This window comes from Leopardus geoffroyi, chromosome C3 (genome assembly GCF_018350155.1).
Source record: "Leopardus geoffroyi isolate Oge1 chromosome C3, O.geoffroyi_Oge1_pat1.0, whole genome shotgun sequence".
In the NCBI taxonomy this organism is placed as follows: Eukaryota; Metazoa; Chordata; class Mammalia; order Carnivora; family Felidae; genus Leopardus; species Leopardus geoffroyi.
In genome coordinates this window covers 134,376,322-134,404,148 of record NC_059338.1, presented here as the reverse complement: position 1 = coordinate 134,404,148, position 27,827 = coordinate 134,376,322, and the positions used below count along the sequence as shown (strand labels likewise).

The 27,827-nt window shown below is 39.0% G+C and overlaps 1 non-coding gene across 1 annotated transcript; it reads left to right on the top strand.

Annotated features, from left to right (window-relative positions):
• Positions 1-23,955: 23,955 nt before the first annotated feature.
• On the top strand, positions 23,956-24,017 carry LOC123587092. Its single transcript, XR_006707148.1, has one exon. It is a non-coding gene; the product is annotated as a U7 small nuclear RNA (small nuclear RNA).
• Positions 24,018-27,827: the final 3,810 nt, after the last annotated feature.

The window sequence follows — 27,827 nt, the reverse complement described above, 5'->3', positions numbered from 1 at the left end:
TTGGTAGTTTCAGAGGTTTAAGAAAATTTTAAAATATTGAGAATAGTCACAATAGAACACTTATGAGAAATTAGTCAGAGAGCATAGAATTTTTTCAAGGAAGAAACACAGGACTGATAGAAATAGGACCCCATTTTACAGTGGTAAAATCCCAAATAACTGTGGGAACTTTGCCAAGGAATTAAGAAGGTAAACTGGGTAGGGGTTTTGCCAGCAAAATGCTACAGTAAACAATGAATGAGGGGGTGAAGGATGCTGGGTAAAAAATGAAACAGAGACTGTAAAATCGAACCTGGATAGGAAATGAAGGTACAAGTGATATGTGGAGACAGACAACAGCAGGTCTTGGAACCCAAGGCAGGTACAGTGAGTGGGTGTAACCAAATGAAATCGCTGGCATGGTCTGCGTGTGGGATGTTAGAATTTGATTACCACAGTGGGCAGTTGCAGGAAATGGCACATTCCAGAGCATGGAAATGGAGTTGAAGTAAAGGTCACTAATGATAAGCAGTCCAAGGAAATAAGAAATTAGGGGTTTGAGGGTTACCAAAACCCAGCATGATGGAAAGACCTGGGCAGGAAGGAAGACGGGAACGTGAGTATTCAATACATGGAGGGCGTGGCCTAAAGATGGGTAGATGGTGGTAACGAGGGAGGGAAGCTCGTCCTCTGCGTGAATGCACGACCCGAGAGAGCAGCGATCTGCAGGAGTGTTGGAGAATAACGGTGCGCTAGAGGAGCAGGTGGTGAGGAGCATCTGGCATTCCCCTGATCCTGCTGCCTATCAGACAAGCTGCTTCCACTGACGAGAGATGGAGTGCTTCCTTCTGGAGGATGCCAAGGCTCGGTTACAGGGAGGAACGAAAGCAAGAGCACAAAGGGGAGAGTTTGAGGGTGTGAGAGATTGTGTTAACCGTGGGGAGAAAAGTGCCGGGGGGTACGGTGGGAAGATTGTTGAGTGAGACAGCATTGTGGGGAAGAGGCCGTGGCCGCTTCGTCACAACCACCCGTGGCCCCTGAACAGATGTGGGTGCTCATCGGTTTGCCAACAGCGTCGCAGTTGGAACTGGTTCTGAAGCCACCCTGCTGCCATTTACATAGAGCTTCACAGTCTACAAAAGGAACTGGTTCACTTTATATGAACCTCTAAGCAAAAAGTAAGCATAAACCCCAGGCAGACAATTTTTTGAAATTCCTAAATTGCATTCTTCAATATTGGTACCTTGTGAGAATGGACCAGTTTGGGCGTGGTGTTTATAAAATGCACATAAACAGAAGTCATCATCAACTTCTGAAAGTCTTTTTTTTCTTGTTTTTTATTATTTTTATTTTTATTTATTTTTTTAACTTGTTTCATTTTTTATTTTTTTAAATTTACATCCAAATTAGTTGGCATATAGTGCAACAACGATTTCAGGAGTAGATTCCTTAGGGCCCCTTACCCATTTAGCCCATCCCCCTCCCACAACCCTTCCTGCAACCCTCTGTTTGTTTTCCATATTTATGAATCTCTTCTGTTTTGTCCCCCTCCCTGTTTTTATATTATTTTTGTTTCCCTTCCCTGATGTTCATCTGTTTTATCTTTTAAAGTCCTCATATGAGTGGAGTCATATGATTTTTGTCTTTCTCTGACTAATTTCACTTAGCACGATACCTTCCGGTTCCATCCACGTAGTTGCAAATGGCAAGATTTCATTCTTTTTGATTGCCGAGTAATACTCCATTATATATATATATATATATGTATATGTATATGTATATATATATGTATATGTATATATATACATATATATATACATATATATATATATATATATATATATATATATATATATATCTCACATCTTCTTTATCCATTCATCCATCGATGGACATTTGAGCTCTTTCCATACTTTGGCTATTGTTGATAGTGCTGCTATAAACATGGGGGTGCACGTGTCCCTTCGAAACAGCACACCTGTATCCCTTGGATAAATGCCTTGTAGTGCAATTGCTGGGTCGTAGGGTAGTTCTATTTTTGGTTTTTTGAGGAACCTCCATACTGTTTTCCAGAGTGGCTGCACCAGCTTGCATTCCCAACTTCTGAATGTCTTAATGCTCATGTACCTGTTTTATTCCACCAGGTATAAGCCATTTGTGTATTCTGTTTCCACAAGTATGTCTTAAAGGAGCTACATAAATTGATGTGTCTACTTAAAAGTAGTTTTGTCAGTAATAATCTTAATTATTGGGTTTTATTTGACATCTTTAAGGAGTGCTAAGTCTCCAAGAAGTCATCCTGAGACTTGTCATTACTTCAAACCATGTATTTAAAATAGTTGAAGAAGTAGGAATGAGGACTTTCAAAGTCCTTCATATATTAAGGATTAGTGTTTCTCTGACAAAAATCAAAGAATCTAGTATTATTTCCACAGAAGTAAAAGTTCAACAGTGACTCAGAAAGTAGGGGCACCTGGGTGGCTCACTTGGTTAAGCGTCCAACTTCGGCTCAAGTCATGATCTCATGGTTCATGGGTTTGAGCCCTACATCAGGCTCTGTACTGACAGCTCATATCCCGGAGCCTGCTTCGGATTCTGTGTCTCCCTTTTTCTCTGCCCCTCCTCTGCTCATGCGCTCTCTCTCTCTCTCTCTCTTTCTCTCTCTCCCTCAAAAATAAATAAACATTAACATTTTTTAAGATTAAGAAAAAAGAACACATTAAAAAAAGAAAGAAAGTAGACTTACACAAATCAAATTTCACCACCAAGAAAGGCCTGTAACAAACTCATGTGTATCTTTGTGCTTGTTTTTTACTTGTTATAGGGTTGAGCCTTCCCTTTTTCTTAATACATCATAAGAATAATAACAGAGTTCAGAAAGTTTTCTTCCTTCTGAAAAATGAGTCACAATGGGAGACTGTCAGGCTTATCACTATTTTCTTCATTAAAAATCAATTAGTCCATATATGTTTATGTGCTAGGGTCCTGGGCTGTCTGTATTATGAAATATAATGAGTGCAGAAAGTTTTTATTTATTTATTTATTTATTTATTTATTTATTTATTTATTTTTTACTTTGGCTATAAAGTTGGGAAAAGCAAAGCAAGTATCTACTATGTGAGGCACAGTTATCTTTGCCACATATTAGCTTTGTGCTTTATTACCCCTCACTGAAAAAAATAACAAACTATGCCTGCTGGTGGGCAGGCTCACCATGCCAGAGGGGGGCAGGGGCAGTGGCTGGGAGAATGAGCTTTTGTTAGTTATCCCTTTTTTGTTTTGTTACAGGCTGGTCTTGACTATTACTTCCTTCTTTGTACCTTATCTGTGGGCAAAATAATCCTCTGGAAAAATGAAGGGTCGCTTGACCCCTCATTTATCTCTGTCCAGAGTCCACTGTCACCAGACTGATGAAAAGTAGGGAAAAGGATTCCATCAGCAGAGCCTGCTAATTCGAAGTTCTCTGTCTGACTGGGTTTGTTTGGGGAGTATAGACTTCCCTTCTGTTAAGTGCACAAATTATTTTCTTTCTGCCCAGCTCCAGCTATAGAATGATTAGGGCCCCTGAAGAGTAAATTAGACTCTGATGACTGTTGTAACGGAGAAGTTGGAAAGTCAACAGGATTGTTAAAATAAGACTTTCTTTCTAAGTTTCATTTTGTGTGCCAGAGCCAACTGTTCATGACAGCACGGAGAAACAACTGGATTGATAAGTCTCCCATTAGATTTATCCAGATCAAGGAGAGGAAAGCTAGCTGATGTAGGGACAAGCCAGACAGCATAGGTCCATGGAGACGATCAAAGTTGGCTTTCGACTGGAATGCATAAAGCGTACTTTTGCAGGTGATTTGAATTGCTTTCTGAACTCCTCTTTGCTTTTCTCCAGAGGTATTTTATGTTGATAACCTATCTCATTTTCCAACATTCTCCTTCCCCTTAGACTGCAAACTATGAATATTTGCGAATTCACACAGATAATAGAGGAAATTAAACATATAGAAGTATGTGTTCTCTTAGGATGTATTCAGGGGCGTCTGGATGACTCAGTCGGTCGAGCGTCAGACTCGATTTCGGCTCAATCTGTGGTTTGTGAGATCAAGCCCTGTGGGGCCTGTTTGGTATTCTCTCTCTCTCTCCCTCTGTCTCTGTCTGTCCCCTGCTTGTGCTCTCTGTCTCAAAACAAATAAAATAAACGTCAGAAAAAAGAGAGAATATATTCATAGAAACCTTCTTTTTTAGGCCATATGTGATAATAGTGGAGATTGGGCTGAAATAGCTAAGGGAAGATTCTAGCAGTTGGTTTAGTTGTACCTTGAGAGTTTAGGGGATGTAGGGAGTGGGGGAAGGATGACAGATATGAGCACAGTCCAAAATGACTATAAAGAACTCTCATGACTAAAATGAGAAAGAATATATACAATATGTTATTCTTTGGGGGAGAGGTAGTGTCTAAAAGTAGATATGATCCTGATTTGGAACATACGTTATATTACCACACCGAACGACAACAGTGGCCATTTCGGAGTGGCAGGATTTAGTAGGTTTTTGATTTTTATGTGTTTATGTTTACATTTTACAACACGGTTAACAATATAACTGGCATCAATCACTTGTAGAGTGTGATTCTGTGGGGAAAGTCACCAGACACTTTCCCCCTTGCAAATAGGGAAAGGCTTATTTCAGTGAATTGTTGCAAAGACTCAGTGAGGTGTACGTAGATAACTTTTCATCAGTATTTCAGGAAAGCTGGGGAAAGCAGATGGAAGTGGGAACAGGACTAGCTGAGAAAGAAGGAGAAGATGCCAGAGAATCAATGAATAAAGCCTAAAGTTTGACACTAGTGTGTGTGGGATGTGGGCAGGTTAGATGGAAGGAGAGTCTGAGATTGTTCTCGAGGTTGATTTCTGCTGTGTCTCCTGCTACCACATTCCCTGGAGACCACAGAGCTCTTCTAGTCTCTTGTTACAGAGGCAAACGAGTTCAGTGGCTGCTTTCGGCACCCTCTCTGGTCACTGAAGTCTACCCATGCGTTACCCATCCCGTGACAAACTCTTAAAATCAGAGAACACCACCTCAGTCCTTGCTCTGCTCTTGCCCTGTGTCTCCCATTCTCTCATCAGCTCTGAATTTCTACATTTGTTTTTTTCTCATTTTTATTTTAAAAATTTTTAACGTTTATTTATTACTGAGAGACAGAGAGAGATAGAGCATGACCATGGGAGGCACAGAGAGAGGAGGAGACACAGAATCCAAAGCAGGCTCCTGGCTCTGGGCTGTCAGCACACAGCCCGACGCGGGGCTCAAACTCACAAACTGTGAGATCATGACCTGAGCCGAAGTCAGACGCTTAATCGACTGAGCCACCCAGGTGCCCCTAAATTTCTACATTTGCACTCAATGTAGAAACTCAACCTGCACGTCCACGGACTTGAGTATGCCTCCCTGCACCTGTCCTCTTGCATACAGGTGCTCCAGTCCTGACTCATGGCATGTCACCCTGAGCCATGCCATCCCTCTTGTCCCCTCCACTAACCCAGAGAACCATTTGAGCAACACTGGATTAAACAACACTCAGCACTTGAAACAGATTAAAATTCCAATGTGTCTGTTACTTTAAAATATGAAGATTCTCTCTCTACATTACGTCCCCTTGTTTTGATAGAATACTTAGATACAGAGTTGTTATTAAAAGTCTTATAAAAGTAGTTTGATAATTACTATTTTTGGTAGCATGTGAAAGAAAAGTAAAATGAGACATGAAAGATAAAAGCCACATGAACATGTTTGCTCTATAATTTACTTTCCCTGAATTATTAATAGCTAGGATGTCCCTTACATAGGTACTTTCACAAGCATATGTATAAATAATAAGAACTGAAAATTTCATTATAGTATGCTCAATACATGTTTGTTCATGCCTCCATCTTTTTGAAGGTATATTTTTAAACTTCAGTTTTGGTATACATTTATGACAGGGACACTATTGCCAAGCTCAAGGTTTAAAATAACTCAAAATTTTAAAATATTTTAAAGATATATTCATGATTTTCTTTTTTTATTCATTATTTTCAAAAGTGCAAAAACATTTAGTTGATGGAAACACATTTTGTTTATTTAAACTTTAAAATGAGAATAAAAACAAAACTCAGTAGCAGTTTATGCCTTTTAAACATAGCTCTAAGAGTCTGTCTCCAAGAAACAATTTTGTCTTTAGTGACCACTGTGAAAGAATAAAAAATTCTGTCATAAAAATATTGCACTTTGTGAGTCTCTTGGGCAATTAGTTGAGTCATTGCCTTAAGAAAAAGGAGACCAGAATTCTCTTAAAAGTCCAGGGTTGGCTCATTGAGTGTTTATGGCCGAGCCCTTCACATGTGTACTTTTCTAAAGAAAAAGACAAACTTTCATACTGATCTCACCCATTTCTAACTGATAGAAAATAGGCTGTTTCAGTATCTGTAAATCTGAAAAAATGCCCCTTTAAAACTGTGGTGAAGTAATATCCATTTTGAAATAGAATGTTTTATTATAACTCTTTGGTTTTGTGGATGTTTTCCCAGGCATAGTTCTAGATGTTTTGTTCAGTCTACATATCCACAACAATCAATAAGGTCATTTTCCATAGGAGCATTTGTAAAAATCACCTAATGAATTTGTCTCTTTTTATTTTAATGTTACATCTATCTTCTTACCACTAAACTAAGAAAATTAAACTTCAGAGAACCTATATCTTTGTTGAATTACATATATTTCACATATTTGCAAACAAAGGTAGATATTTCCTTCAGAAATGAGCAATGGCCTGAGTGTCTGTGGTGCATCACCGCGTTGTGTTAGGCCCAGAGTAACGTGCAAGAATATTTGATGTGGTCTCTGAAGTTCAAAGTTAATTGGGAGAGGAAGAAATAATACCCATCGAATTAATTAAAGGACATTACAATAAACTATATGTAACCTCTGATAAACTCTCCAGGCATTCAGTAGAAGGAAGAGTCTATATAATTTGGAGCTGTACTTTTCAAAGCATGTTCTAGCACGGTCAAGTAACTTCAGAAAAAATTTTACTTTGATTATTTAACATGTTAATATGCCTTATGAATCTAAGAAAATGTAATATTGTGTTAGCTCATCTATTCAAAAAAATGTTTATTGGATGCCCATTATGTATCATGCCCTGGAAATTCAGCAGTAAGTAAAATAAGGCTGTCCTTCAAATGGACCTTTTGTGTAAGGCCAGCAGGTAAGGCTTCATCAATAATGTCACAACTGGGCAGAGGCCTGAGCAAAGTGAGAGAGCAAGCAAAGTGGCTACGTGAGTGGGGGAAGCATTGTCAGGGCGGAGGAAACCAAAAGGCCAAGGCAGGATCACATGAGGCCTGTTTCAGGAATGAGAAAGAGGTCCTAGGGCTACAGCAAAGGTAGGGAGAGGAATAACTAACCTACCAAAAGGAGGTCAGTTTTCCACATGTATTTGACCACTGAACCCTCACCTCTTTTCTTGAGGGAATCTTACAGGGCTAAGCCAAAGCAGAACAATATGTCCAATATGGCCAAGCATAATTGGAGGAGTTTGGATGTGCTGTAGTCACTGGAACATGAGTTGGAGTTTCTGATTGACCGTGTTGAGAAAGTACATTCCAGGAAGCCAGGACAGCATGAACAAAGACCAAAACGAAGGAGGCAAAGAAGAGAGTAGGAAGTCAGACAAGAATGCTGGCATCAGACCTGAGACCAGGTAGTTATTTGGTCTAGTTTATTTATTCAGACTAAATGTCTGGAACATTGAGGGAATTACTTGTATATTTCAGGCTGAAAATATATTTTGCTAAAGTTAATGTGCTTTGCGTTGGCCAGAAACTTGTTTCATTTCTGACTGTGAATGAGTGTGCATCATTTTCATTGAGCAGGACGATTTTAAGTCATGACGCCTGTTCCTTGGGAAAGGAATGCCAGGCATTGTTCACAATGATTTATATGGAATTATTTATTTAACTATTTCAACAAATCTCTCATTTATTCATTCAATCACTTAGTCAGTGAGTCAGTCAGTTAAGATTTATTAAACACCTACTGTTGAAAATACATTTTGTCAAGGGCTGTGTGGGTTACAAAACAGTTGGAGACCTGGTTGCTGCCCTCAAAGAGCATATGATTTTCCATGGAGTATAATAAGGTTGACATTTGCTTTTGGGAAAAAATGATGTATTACTACAGAAGCTAATACCAGGCTGGCTATCATTCTAGAATTCTCAAGGAAATGCGTCCAAATGAAAAATCCAGAATTGTCAGGCAACTCATAATGCATATTAAATTACTGCCCTGGGATGAATGTAAGATGAGCCTGGAGAAACTAAAGACTTGATCGTGAGCTGAGGTTTGTCTCCTAAGGTCTTGTAATAACATTTGATTTGATGAAAAGGGAAGAAAAAAAAACGTGGAAATTCTGAGCATTTGATGTTGACAAAAGTTGGAAAATAAACTTATTTCTGCACTTGGCAGCATGTAGTCTGCAATTCTGCTGTCAGGTCTTGCTCGTTCAGGAAGGTTTGTTTTTAGGAATACAAATTGCTAAAATCAAAGCCGCTGATGAGGCAGCTTCAATTCATTTCTTCCACATTTTCCACAATTAAAAACATAGAAACACATGAAACTTGCTCATTTCAGTTTGTGTGGGCTCGTCTTTCCTTTTTAACTTCTTTGCTTCATTGCCAGACAATATCTGTTACTTGCATTGTACTTTTGGAACATTGTCTTTGACATGAACAGCCTCTTGCCATTACCCTTGACATGACATTACTCTGCAAAAACAAAAACAAAAGCAAAAACATTGTGTTGGGGGGGTGGTGGTGGTGTGTACAAATGGATCTTGTCCAGAAGAGGGACTGTAATCCCTATTTCCCATGAAAGTGCACTGAGAAAAGAGCACCTGATAATACCAAACTGACTGAATATTTTCTCTACCCTCTTGACATGTCAAAGTTCTTTTTTCTTCCGGTGCTGATACATGTAGGAACACCACAGGATTAATTCTTTAGGTAGGGGATGTAGTAAAGCAACAATTTTTGTATAAACCACATATTTCTGCAGTTATTGTCAAAATTGCTTATTTAACTTGGAATATTCACTGCCTAATGTCTTTAAAATTTTAGTGATCATTTCGCATATCTCCTCAATTAGACTGTGATAATTACAAAGGGATATAGCTACAAAAGGGGATGTGGACACGGACAGAGGGAGAGTCGCATCTTTTCAGAGACCGACAGAGCTTTGAATGCATTAGATGCTTCTTTCCTGTCTAATACAGCAGTACAGTGACATGCTACCTAGATTGTGCTTATGACATTGGCACAGAACACAGGCTCTTTTCCCAGTCTGTGTTTAATTAAATGCCACTTCCTAGGGAAGTGACTTCACAGCTCTTGCCTTGGTTTCTCATTTATAAAATGTTTAAAAAGACTAAATTGACAGGGGCGCCTGGGTGGCTCAGCTGGTTAAGCACCAACTTCGGCTCAGGTCATGATCTAGGGGTTCATGAGTTCAAGTTCTGCATCGGGCTCTGTGCTGATGGCTCAGAGCCTGGAGCCTGCTTCAGATTCTGTGTCTCCCTGTCTCCCCTGCTCATGCTCTGTCTCTCTCTCTCTCTCTCTCTGTCAAAAATAAACATTAAAAAAAATTTTTTTAATTAAAAAAAAAAGACTAAAATGGGACGCCTGGATGGGCTCAGTTGGTTGAGTGTCCAACTTCGGCTCAGGTCATGATCTCACAGCTCATGAGCTGGAGCCCCGCATCGGGCTCGGTGCTGACAGCTCGGAGCCTGCAGCCTGCTTCAGATTATGTGACTCCCTCTCTCTCTGCCCCAACCCACTCGCATTCTGTCTCTGTCTCTCTCAAAAGTAAATAAACATCAAAAAAAAAAGACAAAATCGACATTAATATTGTTTCCATAATAGTTGAAATTCTGTAATTCCATAATAATTCTATAATTCCGTAATAGTTCAAATAAGAACTATTAGCACATTGATTTGGCTTTATGCCTGCAAACAAAGTGCTCAGCACAGTGACTAATTTTTCTATTGAATTGATTGGCTCTTTTCTTTTTAACTTTTTATTTTGAAGTAATTTTAGACTTACCAAAGTTACAAAGATAATACAGAAATTTCCCATATACTCCTCATCTAGTTTTCCCTAAGTTAACATCGTGTGTGATCCCAGTAGAATTCTCAAAAACAAGAAATTAATATTGTACAAGACTATTAACTAAACTACAGAATTTACTCAGCTTTCACTAGTTTTTCCACTGGTGTCCTTTTCCTGTTCCAGGATCCAATCTAGGATTCCACATTACATCTGGATGTCATTTTTCCTTAGTTCCCTCCCTAATTAAGTCTTCTGGCTGTTGGACGGGATACTTGTGGATTGTGCTAGTTCTAAAGCTGCACGTGGAGAAATCCCTCTGCTGGTTCTTTCTCCATTAACAATACTGTTGTTATTACCTTTTAGCCATTTGTCTTCTCACAGAGGGTCACTCGTGAATCTCATCCAGGTTTCTCCCAAGATTTCTGAAGGTGAACCTCTATCTGCAAGATGGAATTGTCTTCTCTTGCCCCTAAAATCATTCCTACATGGGAAACTATCCACGTGCTGACCAGAGTAAGTCTTTGTAGGGACCAGTTTTGTGTATTCTGAACCAACGCCAGGAAAGATTTTTAGTACCTTTAATAAGTGTAATGAACCGCAGTGGGTCCTGAGAAAGCAGTCCTTATCTGCAGGAAACATTGATCTATGGCATTATATGACTTTCATTCTATTATCAGTAGGAATGTGTTAAGATCTTTGGCTCGTTACTAAACACAGACTCACAGTGGGTTTTTCACTTTGACCTTTAGCAAGATTGTCATCTCAGAAGTATATGTGCATAAAGTTAGGTCTGGGGACACCTAGTGGCACACCACCGAGGCTTGCCAACCCGTACCTGACACTCAGTGATTGGCTCCTGTTCTAACAATTGGCCGCTCCAAAGCCAATGGTAATTGTGAGGCACACCTCTGGCCTCCTGTGTGCCAGGTTTTCATGGCTAACCGCTGAGCAGATGTCTCGAGCGAGACCGTCAGCCTGGATAGTAATTGGGAACTGCTGAAAGCCTCCTCCTTCGGGGGGAAATTTTGGAAGACATGTCTTTCCTCCTACTGTTTAGGCATTACAGATTGTCAAATTATACATGGCAGATGGATTGTAGTTTGTCCTTTTAGTGACAGGAAAAACTGTTTCTATAACCTGGCAGAGACATCCACTTACCTCAAGATATGATTCTACTGCTCCTCAGCTATATTTGGGAAACTGTTTTTTGGTCTGTTTTTAAGAAATGACTATAAAAGCATTTCATTTTATTATGCCATAATTAAATAACTGGCTTTCATTAATATATTGTACTAGAAATTCTATAGGCATCCTATAATTACATGTAAGGCTTGGCTAGTATTACTTCAACTGTGTTGTCTTTCCAGGGTATAGGAAAATTACAAGATACATCAAATGTACGTTGTGAGTCATCTTGGCATTATTGGGAAAATGTTCTATTTATTTAAAAGCAGAAGGCAAATGCAGCTTTTCTTTCCCTGCTGGAGCCATTAGAGAAACTCAGTGTCTATTCTTTTCATTACCCATACTTTGTTTTTTCTTTTTTTTTTTTCCCTCATGTCTTTCTTGCTTTTTCCCCCTTGTCTTTCACATTTTCTGTATCTTCATTCTTTATGTAGATGTCATTGCTTTCGTTACCAGGAGTCATTCTTAAGGAGTCTTTTGACCTGGTTCTGCTTTGGATAGTTAAACTTCAAAGAATGATAACCATGAAACCTTGTTATCTGGTGAATGAATAAATGAAAGAGAATAGTATCCAATAGAAAATCATGTTTGGGGCACTTGGGTGGCTCAGTCAGTTAAGCTTCTGACTTCAGCTCAGGTCATGATCTCACGGTTCGTGCGTTTGAGCTCCGCGTCAGGCTCTCTGCTGTCAGTGCAGAGCCTGCTTTGGTTCCTCTGTCTCCCTCTCTGCACTTCTCCTGTGCTCTCGCTCTCTCTCAAAAATAAACATTTAAATAAATTTTTTTAAAAAAGAAAGTCATGTTTTATTATTTTGAATGAAGCACCTAAATGTTCTCATCTCCTGGTTCACTTGTCCTTTATAATGTATTCTATCCTGAAAAAAAAATTATTTCCAGGGTGAGAAGGAAACTCGTAAAAATCCATCTACTCTTCCCTTCATGGCCCACTGTTTAATCTCCTACTGTCCTTCAAGCATATTCTAGTACTTTTCTGCTGTTTTCTTCAAATGCAAAACGTCCGAGCCCAAATCAATTTTTGTCCCCCACACCCCAGTCTGCTCACCTTGCTTTCTCCTCAGCTATCTGTAATCTTGCCTAGCCTCCGTGCTCCAGAGTCCCAACTTCCGAAAAACCCCATACTCTTCCAGCACCTTTTTGTCATGGGAAAGAGAGCTACTGAGTCCTGTCAGTCTTCCACTAAATGAACTCTGGAGCCCGTCCCTTCTTTTCTTTCATTCCAATCAGTGATTAATCCATGCTCATTCTCCGACGTCTGGATCTTTGCAACACTACTCAACTCTTCCACCTGCTCCTGGTCTTTTCCTTGTGCTTGCACCCCTCCCCCTACATTGTGATCTTACATTCCTATTTTTAGGGGCGCCCGGGTAGTCATGATCCCAGGGTTGTGGGATTGAGCCCCATGTCGGAATCTGAGCTGAGCATGAAGATTCTGCTTAACATTCTCAATCTCTCTCTCTCTCTCTGCTCCCTCCTCTGCTTACATGCTCTCTCTCTCTCTTTAAAAAAAATCTTGCTTTTATCATGGTACTTGCCTACTCAAAAGCCTTTGCTACTCTCCAGATACCTTAGTTCCACCTCTATTTTTTTATTTACTAGGGAATATAGGAAATCTTCTGCTGATGAAACAAGAGGTCCATTTCTCGAACCTATACTAGCTCCCAGTGTCCTTCTCAAATTTAGCCTGCTTTCTGCTGGATATCATAGCTTCTACTACTTGTTCATGTCCCCATGTCCCATCCTATCATCTATCAGGTACCACCTAACTGTCATCTCTTTAGAGCTCTTGAAACTTGTTGTCCCCCAACGTTGAATGAAGACCAGTTTTTTTTTTTCAAAGTTGAACTTAGTACCTTCGTGGAAAATTAATGTGTATTAAAATTAGAATCAGGTATTAGAATATCTAGCATTATTTTAGAGAGCCCTTGATATATCTCCACATATCTCACCCCCACCTCCCACTGTAGACTCTCCACCATGGTATAGTGCTGGTCATGACCCAGGAGCTTTTAAGAGCTGCCACACGTTGGAGTGTCACATCTCTGCAAAATTCCAGATAAGAGTCCACTTTTTATGTCAACCCTTTCCTCCCGGCTATTTTGCACAGCAAAGTCACTTTTGGTTATTCACTAAGAATACTCTGACTTAAATTACCTTTTCAAGCATGACTACCAATAATGCAAATGCAATTTCTAAAAATGCACTCTCTTTCTAGCTCTGCTAGTCTCCTCATACTCTTACCACTTACATTTTTGTTTTCTATTAGGAATGCCCTCTTGCCTTCTTTTTGCCTAGCTACTCTTTATTCAAATTTCAAGCCTCAGTTCCTGTCCTGGTCTCCTCTGTAAAATCTCCTTACCCACACTAATCCATGGCGGTCTACTTGTAAATCTTACCATCTTTATTGCTATTGTACCACTTTTTTGCTGCCTATGTCACCATATGATGCTTTCATTTATGTACATCAATAAGTTTCTCTTCTCTGCCCATTATTTCCCTAATGCACCTCAAAATCTTAAAGGACTGATCATCTAAACCAATGTTTTTCAACCTCTTGGTCCTAGTCGCAGGCATCTTGGAGGAGGAATGGAGTTGGGGAATCCCAAGGTTTTGGAGTCCAAGAATCCATAAAAACACCAAGAATTCTCTAAAGACTAAGTGGATTGTATATGGCTTATAAATATGCATACTGATATTTTGTACACATATGGATGATGTAATTATTATACATATATGGATGGCATGATTAATATGAAATAGTTTCTTTAAAGTCTTGTTGAATTCATCCTCCGTGTTGGTCATGTGTTTCAACTAATATGTGCTAAATATAAAAATGCCATGAAGGATTCTTCAAACCTTTTTTGCATTAAACTATGACATATCATACTTGAGAAAGTTTGTCACCAACCATATATACATATAAACCAACATAAAATACTTTTCCTCTGGTTACTTCAGTGTTAGCTTATTTTCTACAACTTGGTGGGAAGTTTTCTTTTGCAGCTGAAATGTTTTACCAATTTTAAGTATTTCCACAGCATCAATCACTCGACAGGAAAGACCAACTAATTGTTGAATAAATTATCCAGCACTGACTGCTCACAGCATGAGACAAACCCTGAACAAGTTGCAGATTAGAAAGTGGATGTGCAGGGTCTCCAGGGTGGCTCGGTCGATTGAGCATCCAACTCTTGATTTCAGCTCAGGTCATGATCCCAGGGTCGTGGGATCAAGCCCTGCATTGGATTCCTCACTGAGTGCAGAGCCTGCTTAAGATTTTCTCTCTCTCCCTCTGCCCCTCCCCCTTTCTCATGCTCTCTCTCTCTCTCTAAGAAAAAGAAAATCAAAAAAATCAAAAAAAGTGGATGTGCATATGGGGGAAATATGTTTGGTCCACTTCTATAGGAGCAAGGAAGAAATGGCACCAGGATTCTTCCTGACAGCCTCATTTTTACAATCACTGCTTTGAATTTTCCTGACCTTCCTTTCTAATCTATTCTCATCGAGTTGGTGTCTTCAGGAAGTGGAAACGGTCATATTTGTAAAATATCCTAGATAGTGGAGCATTGTTGCCAAATAGGTTATTCAGTTTACCAAAAGCCCATGAACACTTAAGAAATAGCATGGGGTCACTTTGTGAATTATGAAGTTAGCAAATGAAGAATGAACAATGTTTAACAATGCAAAACAGGAAGTGCAAAACAGAAGTGCTCCCTTATCTACATGTCTGTTAAGAAAACCCTTCTTCTGCTCTTAGGCTTGTGTTGTGTGCCTCGTACTAAACATCAGAGTGCCCAGCCTCCTCTAAGGATGACTTTATACGTGCCGTAAAGCAGAAATATTAGCCGTTAGAGATCAGTGTTTCACCATTAAGAATTAAAATGTGTTAGAACCATGACTGCATTAACTATCATTGAATTAACAAAACATTTCAGTTGCCGACACCCTAATTAGCTCATTAGTTTTATTTTAATTATCCATTGTCCATAATCTACAACTGTCAGCAACTGAATTTTCAGTCATTGACGTTAACTGTGTATTCTGGAATGACTCAGGAATCAGTCTGCGGTACTTGTGCAAATTAGCTAATGTAACAAGTCAGTGCTTTACAACCAGCTCACGCTCATGAGGATGATAATAGTGACTGCAACTTACATGTTATGGGAATTACTCTCGTGAGTAATTTAGAAGGTGGACTTCAGTTAGACTTAGCACTGATTTATTTTTGAAAAAAACTCACTTCTTAATTATGGAGATCCTATACCAAAATAGCTCCATCAGAAACTTTGACTACTGGTATCTCATCGCATAAAACAAAACAAAACAAAAAACCCCCAACTTTGAAAAGTAATGTAGCTCCCACTTATGGTGGAGTTTTTGACAACAAAAAAATAATTGGAGACTCTACTGGCAAATGTCCAGAGGGTTAAACCTGTCTTGGACCCCCACGTGCGTGATTTGAGAAGGTCCAGGAACCTTCTTTCCAAAAATATCTGTAAAAGTAGCTGTCTGTTCCAATTACCTAGACCTTACTTCGAAGCCAACCCATAAGAAGAGTCTGACAAAGAATTTTTTGATTTGCTTATTTATATATGACACGACTTGCAAACACAGTAAAATTAAATTACATTTGGAAGAGTTTTAATGAGTCTTTTTTATTGAAAAGGATAAAACCCTCATAACATTTGGACTAAGCTAGAAAATGTAAGACATGTGGCTTTTAGATAGAATGTTTTCAATTTCTGCCTTAGACTTTTATTTCTTAGACCTTTGAAGGCACTGAAATCCTTAAGAGGCCCCAATTAAGATGCAAATCCTCTCAGGAGCAGTAACACCGTTAGCATTTATCAATGAACACCTTAGTGGAAAGTGGGCCATAGCAAGTGAGAATTGGTCAGACTTTACAGAATGTCAGCATGTGGACATGCCAAAGTACTATTTCACTCCTTTTTTTTCTGGAGCTAAGAAGGTAAAAAAGGAACCAGAAAGGGTGCCTGGGTGGCTCAGTTGGTTACGCATCTGACTTCGGCTCAGGTCATGATATCACTGGCTCCTGGGTTCAAGCCCTGCCCTGGACTCAGAGCCTGGACCCTGCTTTGGATTCTGTATGTCCCTCTCTCTACCCCTTCCCCCACTCATGCTCTTTCTTGCTCTTAAAAATAAATAGACATTAAAAAAAAAAAAAGAAACTAGAAAGAAAAATAATACCTAATTCTTAAATGTTGCCTTATAAAACACACCCCCACACATAAATGAACATACATATGTTTGCATATGCTTTTTCTTAATTGAATAAAACCCTGCGGACTGGTTATGGTCTCTAGCCAGCCCCTAAGTTCCCTGCCAGCACAAAGGTAAGACAGGGCTATACACAAGCGATTCAGATCCATTACATCCTCCAGTTATTTTAAGCCCCATCTTCTGTTGGTGTGGTGCTGTATCTGGAAATGTTCAGATCAAATCATGGAATATATTCATCAGCAAAAGAGTAGAAGGGAAATTTTTCACAAGCAGGGCACATACACATAATAAAGAGAATGCAACGAATGAAATGCAAATCAATGATGACTTCTCAGAAATGGGCTGAACAGAAAGTATCCTGTATAAAAAACCATGCCCGCCATACTTTTGGGATGTATAAATTTCTTTTTTCCTATCAACATTTCTATTAAAATAGATGCTTTCAGGGCACCTGGATGGCTCAGTTGGTTAAGCTTCCGACTTCAGCTTAGGTCATGATCTCAAGGTCCGTGGGTTCAAGCCCTGTGTCAGGCTCCATGCTGACAGCTCAGAGCCTGGAGCCTGCTTCGGATTCTGTGTCTCCCTCTCTCTTTGCCCCTTCCCCACTCATGCCCTGTCTCTCTCCATCTCTCAAAAATGAATAAACGTTAAAAAAATTTTAAATAGATGCTTTCTATTTCCCTTTGATAGATGGTTCTAAGGGCTAAAAGCATGCTGCAATATTGATAGTTTCTTTTTTTGTCAAATTTTGTTCTGCTGTGTATAAATTGCTAACCTCTATGGTTCTATCACCCCTACTTTTCAACAGTTTGTAGCTCCCGTGAGAAGGAGATTAGAGGGCTAGATGCCAGAATTGTATAATGCACCATTCACTGGGGAATATTGCACATGTTTGGAGGGCCCGGGTCTGAAAGGGCCTTATAGAGTTTAAAGCCGAAACCAGCATCAAGACCTCCTCAGACACACCCCTTTACTTAGAGAATCATGCACCTGAGCCTCCCAGGGTGCAGTTTTATAATGTTCCACACATGAGACGTGTTGCAGCTTGGGATTGAACACAAGTCTCTTGCTTCCTAGGAAAATGTTCACACACTCCTGATGCCCCCTTTTTAATTGCAGGGATCATTACTTTTTCAAGCTTTAGAGATTTGTTCTTACTTTTCTTGTGGTTGCAGCGTTTCGTCTTACCCCTGGGCTTTTCGTATTCATACACCCACAACTGGTCCTTCTTGTAACGAATCTTCAATGGGTGCAGATTTAGTTATCAAGGAATCAGAGCTTTAAGGTTTGAGGATCAAGTCCCCTTCCAAATGCCCATGTTTGGGGGGGTTATAACAAAAATATACCCATGACTTCTTGGGTGAAAACATAATTATGAGTTATTTTATTTCATTGTATTAGTCTCTAAATGAAAGTATATTAACTCTGATTGTTTGGTGGCTTGACAATTGTCTGCTGGAAGCAGGAAATTTAGGAAGGAAAATGAGATCTCAGAAAGTCTACCATGTAACTCTCCTATAGTTTTCTCATGGAGAAAAGTCATTTTATTATAACATAGTCTGTCTAAAAGCTACGGAGCAGATAACAGCATCTGCAGTCCACCTTTTTCAACAGCCCATGAGAAAGCAAACAGTAAAATAGACATCCTCAATAATCAGTTCATGCTGAAAAATCACCAGTAGATTTGGGTTTATCAATTCATGCTACCAAATCTGCTCCATCATCTGGCCATGAGTTTTCTACTCTTTTCCTCTTCCTGTGTCTATCAAGTTAGCACACACAGAGGAAGTTGTTAGACCCTGAGACTATTTAAATGTGTACACTTCAGTGATTCAGGCTTGGTTCATAACCATTTCCTGGACTGTACCTAGTAGAATATAACTGGACACACCAGAGATTTTGCTCTCCCCTTGCTCTATCTTACCCCGAAGAGCATATTATGCAAGCTGGGTTATATAATGCTTTGATACTCGATCAGTGAAAGTGCTCTGAGCTTTAAGACACTTCTCCAAAATTATCTGATGACTATTAGTGTAACGACCTTGGGCAGGCTGCCCCAAGCTCTCTGCCTCCCCCTCAACTGCCTAAATTTACACCGGAAAGGAGAGCCTGTATCAGGAAGAGAGCTATTAACAGAGACTCCCTGTACCTAAGAACCTTATCTGCAGAATAAGGCAAATTTTGTTTTTCCAAATGTCTTCTTCCATCTTTTTGCTAAGGGTCTCTCTCCCCTTTGTATCCTCAGACCCTACCCCTTTCCTTAGATCATATAAGCTTCCTGTTGCCTCATTGTCTTCGGAATTCCATGTCTGTGTGGATCCCCTGTACAAATGTATGTGTGCACATGTGCACGTACGTACAACTCTTAAATTTGATTGTCTCCTGTTAATCTTTCTCATGTTAAGTTGATTCTACGTCATAGGGCAGAGGAAGATCTTCCTCCCCAACATTAGAAAGATACTTGTACCTGATAAATTTGAGTTTTTCAGCTTGGCCAGAAATTTCTTCTGCTGAAGAAGGCTGTTTGTAAAAGCAAGTAAACTAACCCCAGAATCCTGATAAAATGTGTCTCTGTTACTATAAGCTGCCTCTATTCACTTCATCTTGTCATCTCTCGAATTTAGTGGTTTCGTTTTGCTGTCTTAGCAGGAGTATGATAAACAACACAACTGCAAAGATAATTAATTTTTATTTTTATTTTTTTAAGTTTAGTTTTTTATTTTGAGAGAGAGAGAGTGCAAGCAGAAGAGGGGCAGAGAGAGAAAGGGAGAGAGAATCCCAAGCAGTGGCCATGCTGTCAGCGTAGAACCACATGCAGGGCTCCAACTCACGAAGCCATGAGATCATGAGCTGAGCTGAAATCAGGAGTCAGACACTTAACCAACTGAGCCACCCAGGAACCCCACAAAGATAATTAATTTTTAAAACAGAGATCATTTTTGTGTTTACTTGTATCCCAACCTGATACTCAAGAATCTGATGTTTGACAGAGAAATAAAGTATAATGGTGCCTTTTCAAAATCGGGTAAGAATTCATTAGCTACAAACATCAGAAGTCTGATACTAAATTTACTTAGATGGCCTCAATTTGATACATTTTTGTAGTACACACAAAATTTCATTTAGATCCTAGCTTTACATATGGAAATCTAACCCTGGCAATGCTCGGTAGTCTTGGATTAGAATTAGACACTTCATTCTCCTAAATCTTTCTTTTAAAGGAAGGTTTTTCTTTTAATTGGTTAAAAGCTCCTGGTATATTAGATGAGCTCTGAAACAGAGTGATGATTTGGCCAGAGTGCTGTTGCTGAGCTGACGAATGGAAATCGCTTATTCACCACCTGTTGGAAAATGTTAGTGTTCATGTTCAATCATGTGCCTAATTTAGTGTGTAATTGGAAATGTAGTGCTCGCAAGGCAGGCAAATCTTTTTGAAGATTTAGCTATTTATATTGAGCGTATTAATTACATTGAAATAGAGGAGAACACAAAGCTATCAGGAGAACAGAGACTACTTTCAAAGTAACTGCTCAACAGGACACACACTGGTTACTTAGAGAGATAAAAGCACTGTGTTGTCTGAGTAAGTGTGAAATACTTCAGGGCTGCCATATTATCACCATCACAAATTGTCAGCAGATGTTTCTTCTGTTCAACTCAAATAGGCATGGGCTCTTACCACTATAAAAATTACATATACCGGTGGCTTTTAAAGTCCTTGTGTGTTTTTCTGCCCTCTGTTAACATTAAAATTTTTCTGCTGAGTTTATTTGTAAACATAATTTGAAATGCCGTGCATATCAGGTACATTGCAGCTTTTCAAGTGTTCTTCAACTCTCTGCCTAAGTCCAGACAGTCAACAGGATGATCCTAAGAACTTTTCTGAGTGAAACTTTTACTTAATGAGGTCAGCTTGACCGCACCCCCATGACAAAGGTTCGGTCCCCTCATGCATCTGCTTGAACAGTCAAGAGAAGGTTGATACTTAAAGTTCAGTCAAGCTCTGGTGTAGTGAGGACTGAAATTCAACATCAAAAAGAAACTGGGAACAAGAGGATTCCCTAGTGGCAATAATATGGCAAAGTACAAGGGGTGTGGGAGAGAATGAGCTCGGGGAAGACAGAAAAAATGCTAAAATATCTTGAACGATGTATATACATTGTTGAGATTGTTGACCAGTTATTCCAAAATACTTTATTGCACGGTAGCAGAAGTGTAGAGACCCATGGTAAACCCATGGTAAACCCACGCCTCCTCAAGAAAACCAAGTGTTCTTGCTGACACATTGACTCATCACTCAGACACACTCAAACCCCAAATATGACTTCAAAATGTTTGAAGAGCAATGAAATGTCAACCTTTCATGAGAAAAGATGCCCTTGATGGGGACCGGAGAAGGGAAGGAGGCAACCTTAAAAAAAAGTTCTCTCGGGTGCCCGGGTGGCTCAGTAGGTTGTGCATCCAACTTCGGCTCACGTCATGATCTCGCGGTTTGTGAGTTCGAGCCCCACGTCGGGCTCTGTGCTGACAGCTCAGAGCCTGGAGCCTGCTTCAGATTCTGTCTCCCTCTCTCTCTGCCCCTCCCCTGCCTGTGGTCTGTCTCTCAAAAATGAATAAATGTAAAAAAAAAAAAAAATTATCTTTCCCAATTCTCTTTATGGTCCCAAATTTCTCTTCTCTGATTTTTTTCTAACCACTCCAGCCTGTAATAAGCCTCCTCCAGTCCCTTGTCGCATCTGTCTTATTATCCCCTTTCCTTTAGAATACTTTTTTTTTTGGGGGGGGGGGGTGCAGGGAGAGTAAACTCCATCCTACACAAATCTAGCTTCCTTCAGCATCTTCCATGCCTCTTCTCTGCCCAGCATCCCCAATCAATCCCCAAGACACAAGAACAAGAGGTATGAGAGTGGGAAAGACCATGAATACTTACCCTGAACTGTGGGGTTTTTTGTTTTTCTGTTTTTGGGTTTTTTTTGCCTGTTGCACTTGTATGTGATATAATTACCTTGTTTATAATACCTTTTTATGCTTTAGTTATCAGTATTCTCCCACTTTGAACATAAAATGGCTAAAATTTTTCAAGAAAATTTTTGAAAGGAGGGGTGCCTGGGTGGCTCAGTTGGTTAAACATCTGACTTCAGCTCAGGTCATGATCTCACAGTTCATAGGTTCAAGCCCTGTGTCAGGCTGACCACTCAAAGCCTGGAGACTGCTCCGTATTCTGTGTCTCCCTCTTTCTCTGCCCCTCCTCCCACTTGCACTCTCTCTCTCTCTCTCTCAAAAATAAACATTAAAAATGTTTTTTAATAAAAAAAGAAACTGAGAGGAAAAAAGTCTATATATATGAATAAGACTGGCTAGACTCCAAAGAATAACAATGGAAAATGAAAGAAAATAGGTCAGATAAATTTCACTGATCTAATGGTGGGTATTACTAATCAATGGCTATTAAGCACTCTGCAGTACCTACCAACTAATTTGACTCATACCACACTGAATGAAGAAAGCAGGACTTAGAAAGTGATAATGTTATAAAGTTAAAAAATTGAGAAATTTAATTCATAATGAGTTCCCTCTCCAAAAGCATTATTATGTTTTAAAACTGCTTTCAAGAAAACCCACCTCCACTGCCTTAGCTAATTAGAAAACAATTGAACTATACATACATATATAGAACTTTTATGGAGTTTATATAGTTAAATTTTTTTTCAAGCCAGCTGATCTTTATTAACAGCATCCTTCTTAAGTAGTAATCTTACTTCTGGACATTCTGTCCTCTGCATATGATTACCATAAAGATCTTCTAAAGCACAGTTACAAATCATGCCATGCCATATCTCAAAACAGTCTATGATTCCCCATTTCTTTTAGAATAAAATCCAAACTCCTCAGCGTGGCTTTCAAATTCTTCTGTGATCTGATGCCAGCAGGCAGTCCTAATCTATCTCCCACCATTTCTGCTTCTCTACTCTATGCTGCAAGCAAACCAGACTTGTTCACCATTACCCAAATAAGCCATACACCCAAAGATGTACGTGACTTTGCTGAGACTCACTTTTTCTCTGGAATGTGCCCCTCAGCTGCAATCCACGCACGCTGAAATTCTACCACACGTTCAGGCCCAGCTCCAATCCTGCCTGATCAGAGAGTATTTCCTCAGACTCTGGACCCGGACACCTACCACTCTCCTTGTTACTCTCTTATTTTGTGTGTCTTCTCTCTTATATAGCAGATTTGTGTTTTGATAATTTGAGTACAAGCCTTAGCTCTGTTCCTTGTTCCAGGTTAGAATAAAGCTTATGATTCCTGGCATCCTCCACAATGAAAACAGTGACTTACACATAGAAGATAGTCAGTAAATACGTATTCAAATAATTAGCCTCGACAACCTAGTTGTTCAAATAAGATAATCCAATCGAGTACTGTCATCCATCCATAAATTTCCTATGGCAACAGTAATGAATTATAGTTTCTAAGCTTAATAAATTACAAGAAATTTGACGCCCAAAAAGTGAGGTAATCGATAAATTCAAATGAAATAAAATATAATGAGATGTCTTTGGAGACTTATACTGACAGGCATACGGCATAATTGGACCAAACACATTAAGACAGAGCTGTGAAATTGCTCATATTTAGGATGAGTTTTTGCTATTTGTCTCCTTTATGCAGAGACATGAGAAGCATGGAATTTTTACAAAACACTACAATGAGTCTAGTTCAATAACTTCTAAGCAAATAAGTATTCCAGGGTTCTTTATTCTATACAGATGTGGCTATTCAGGAACACATTAAGTTAATGGGATTCTCTGCAGCTGATAGCTAGTCCAAAACTCAGAATTAAGGATAATAACCAAATTACACAGGTACAGAATTTAGTTATTAAATTGAATGTTTTTCCCTAATGGTATACAAATAATTTTCCATTCAAAGAAATATGTCCATAATGTACTTCTCAGAATCATTAGTGTTACTGTATTGGCTATGAAATAGAAGGCTGTGTGCAGGTTCTCTTAGAATTAATAGAAGACTAAAACAGGAAAATCCACAACTACTACCAGGATTTTGCGTTCTCTGGAGTAATTTTATACCTTTTCCTGATTTATAAAGAGCCCTTTTTCTTTTTCCAAATGTATCTCTCTTGTTTAGATGTAATGGCTTTGAAAGCAACTTGCAATAGCCATCCTAATGACAAAAATCTGTAATCATAACCATTTTGAAAACACATCATGTATGTCGATCATTCAAAGGGTATTTTTTTTCCCTTAATGTACTGCTGATCAAAGAGGTATGTGTGTTTGTGGATGCCGATGTCTTAGGTAAAGTAGGATCTCAAGAGACATATATTGAATCATTAAAGAAAGAGTGAATGACTGAGCGAATAAAAATAGAATCTCAGTGTTACAGCTCTTTTAGAATTTGTCTAGCAGGTTTTCTGGTCTTTACCGGAAGACCCCCTCCAAAAAAAAAAAAAAAAAAAAGAATCTCTATGACCCTGAACTGAAGCACTGGCTGGATAACAATTCACTTTCATGATAAAAGGCTAACTGACTTAGAAAAATGGAAGAGACTTCCTAAGTGTGAATTTTCCAAGGATCAGTGTCATTGGTGACTTCATTTATCGTCCTTAATATTATTTTACACTTTTAGGAAATGCCTTCAACTAGATGAAATAGTAAAGGTAAGGTCAGATGTGACAAGGATAGGTATCATTTTTTAAAATCTATTTAAATGTAAATTTATGGACTTTTGACTACTGGTTTTTTTGGCAAGTCAATTCCCTTAAATACCTCTGATCTGTTTGCTTCAAGGAAGTTCCATGTGCCAATAATCACAGTTAAAATGGTTTTTTAAAAGTTATTCTCAAGCTTCATTAATTAATTGCCTCTGTGTACCTACCCTTTCCTCTTTCAACTTAAAGCATGATAATTTGAGGTTCTCTGACTTCTAAACTGGGGTGGGAAGGCCATACCCTTAAACCAATCTTTGCCACAGGGCTGGATATTAGTGAAACCTTGTTGAAATCTTTCTCTGGCTTTTCCCTTCTTGTTCCAGATCCATAAGCAACTGATTTTTGTAAATTTTCAAGGCCTCAAATTTCTGAACTCCCAATTTCTAAACTTTTACATTCCAACCACATAGTTATGTCATGATCTGGATTCTCTCTCTCTCTCTCTCTCTCTCTCTTTTTTTTTTTTAATTTTGAAAGAGACAGAGTGTGAGTGGGGGAGGGGCAGAGAGAGAGGAGACAGAGAATCCCAAGCAGGCTGTGCAGTGTCAGTGTGCAGAACCCAACACAAGGCTTGAACTCATGAAATTGTGAGGTCATGGAATAAGCCAAAATCAAGAGCTGGACGCTTAACCAACTGAGCCATCCAAGCGCCCCTGGTCTCTTTCTTGAAAGAGCATCTTAAAAACACAAAGTAAAAGCAGACGCACACTACTGTTCTGATGCTTGGTAATCATTTATTTTAAAACTACAGACTCAGTAAGGGGATGATAAGCCTTCCAAGTTATTCTAGATGACAGTTTTTCCAAAGTTTTGTTACTGTGTAACATGCATCTCCTCTTTTCCAGTTTGGTTCCCATTCTAATGCCTGCTGTATACCAGAGATGAAGTACAAGAGATATACATATATATATATCAGTGAGTACAACAGGCAAAATTATCTCTGCCCTCATGGAACTTACGTTTTAATTAATTACATTTCTAGAATTAAATGAAATAACAAATACAAAACATTTTTTAAAACTCTTTAGTACAAAATGAGAGTTCAGTAAATATATTTTATTATTATTTTATTAGTGTTCTCTCTTCCTTATTTATACTTCATTGTAACATAATATGAACAAAGAGCAACACAAAAAAAATATTAGAAGTTTTCAACCTACTAGATCATATCTCCTAGTCTTTTTTTTTTTTTTTTTTTTTTTTTTTTTCCAACGTTTATTTATTTTTGGGACAGCGAGAGACAGAGCATGAACGGGGGAGGGGCAGAGAGAGAGGGAGACACAGAATCGGAAACAGGCTCCAGGCTCTGAGCCATCCACCCAGAGCCTGACGCGGGGCTCGAACTCACGGACCGCGAGATCGTGACCTGGCTGAAGTCGGACGCTTAACCGACTGCGCCACCCAGGTGCCCCTCCTAGTCTTTTTTAAAAATAAATTAACTTCAATATTAATGTTTCTGAATTGCCCTTTTAGTTCATGGAAATCTAACAATTAAATAAATCGAAAGAAAGTGTAGGTTTTGTTGCTAAATAGTATTCCTCTCCTTTGCTTGATTAAAATTTATCAATGAATAAGCCCAGAAATATACAATTATATACTAATAAAGCATATTAAAAGAGTTTTAGACTACATTTGATTGCTAAAAATTAATATTTTTATTTTTTTTAATTTTTTTTTATTTAAAAAAAATTTAATGTTTATTTTCGAGAGACAGAGAGAGACAGGGCACGAACAGGGGAGGGGCAGAGAAAGAGAGGGAGACACAGAATCCAAAGCAGGCTCCAGGCTCTGAGCTGTCAGCACAGAGCCTGACACGGGGCTCAAGCCCATGGACTGCAAGATCATGACCTGAGCCGAAGTCAGACTTAACCAACTGAGCCACCCAGGTGCCCCTCACATTTTCTTAAGCTTTTAAATTGTTCTGTTTTATTTAGTTAGTTTTTTAATGTCTGAAGCCCTTCTTTATGGATATGGATGAGGATATACCACCCAGAAGAGTAGATCAAACAACAGGCAAAAATGTTTTTCAGATACAGAGTGCTATCTATAGACTAGTGGGCTGATGGATTGCAAAAACTCCACAGAGGTTAGAGTTACCTGTCATCTTAAATTATGTGTGCTTTATTTAGAGTCACTACCTCCAGAAGATGTTTTATCCTTTCATAAGCTTGTTTCTTTTTCCTTTTAGTAAACATTTTTTCCCTAATTTATTATGTCTGAGAGATGCTGCTACTTGTTGGATGTAGCTGTAGAATCAAAAACGAGGACATGTCTTCTCTATGGCATCTAACGGTTGGGCATGCTTGTGTCAAAATGACTTAGGTGATTTGGGAGCCTGTCAGAACACTCCAGATGAGATGTTCATTTCCCTCCAGCTCCCACTTATGGGATTCCAGGAGTCCAGGATGATTAGGTAATTAACTCTCCCTCAATAGGTGGCTTCTAAAGCACTAAGTGTATTCTTAATAATTAGCTTAGTTTTAGAAAATTGATGTGATAAGTCTTTTATGATTACCTCAAGAGACATTTCTTTTATTGTTCATATCAAGAAAGAATAAACAATCATAGACACAAACACGAACAGATAGATGTTAAAGAAACTTAAAAGGTAATATACACGCATGCATGTTCTATAGGCTCAAGTGAGGGAGAATTCTATGGATCTAAAGTCATTTTTTTATTTACAAATATGAAATTATAAATTAGTTGAGGGGCTCCTGGGTGGCTCAGTCGGTTAAGCTTCTGACTCTTGATTTGGGCTCAGGTCATGATCTCATGGTTCGTGAGTTCAAGCACCACATCGGGCTCTGCACTGACAGAGTGGAACCTGCTTGAGATTTCCTCTCTCTCCTTCTCTCTCTGCCCCTCCCTCATGCTCTCACTCACTCTCTCTCAAAATAAATAAACTTAAAAAAAATTGGTTGAAATGAGAAAGCAGTAATTCTGATTCATCATCCACAATCACAACCTCAGAGACGTATCAATATTTTTTTTTAACCTCAATAGTTCTGGAGATATCAACTTCTTTCTATTCACCATCGACTCTTCTCATAATACCTCAGTAGCCCCCTAACTGTCCTCCATGACTTGCGCATGGCCTTGGCCATCTTACGTCTGCTTTCTACTATTAAAGAATAAATCAAATCCACTCAGCTACTTATCACTCTAGCACAAATTTGATCATAACATTCTTTTGCCATGGATTTCTGTCACTTTACAGGGTTTAAGCACCTTGCTACAGTCTTTCATGATGTGGTGGTACCTGTTTACCTTTCATCTTATCCTTCATCCATTGCTTTGTCTCCTTTTCCAATCTAGGCTACATACAATCCTGTAAAACCCCGGTACTCTTTTATCTCCAGACTCTTGGACATGCCATTCTTTCTCCCTGGAACATTGTGCCCCAACTTTGCCAAGCTAAACCCTATTCTTCCGTGAGGAATCAGCTAAAAAGAGAACCTCCCCTAAGAAAACTTCTCTTATGATGGCCCAACTCCCTCACTTTAAGACTTGGGTTAAAAGTCTCCTCGCTATGC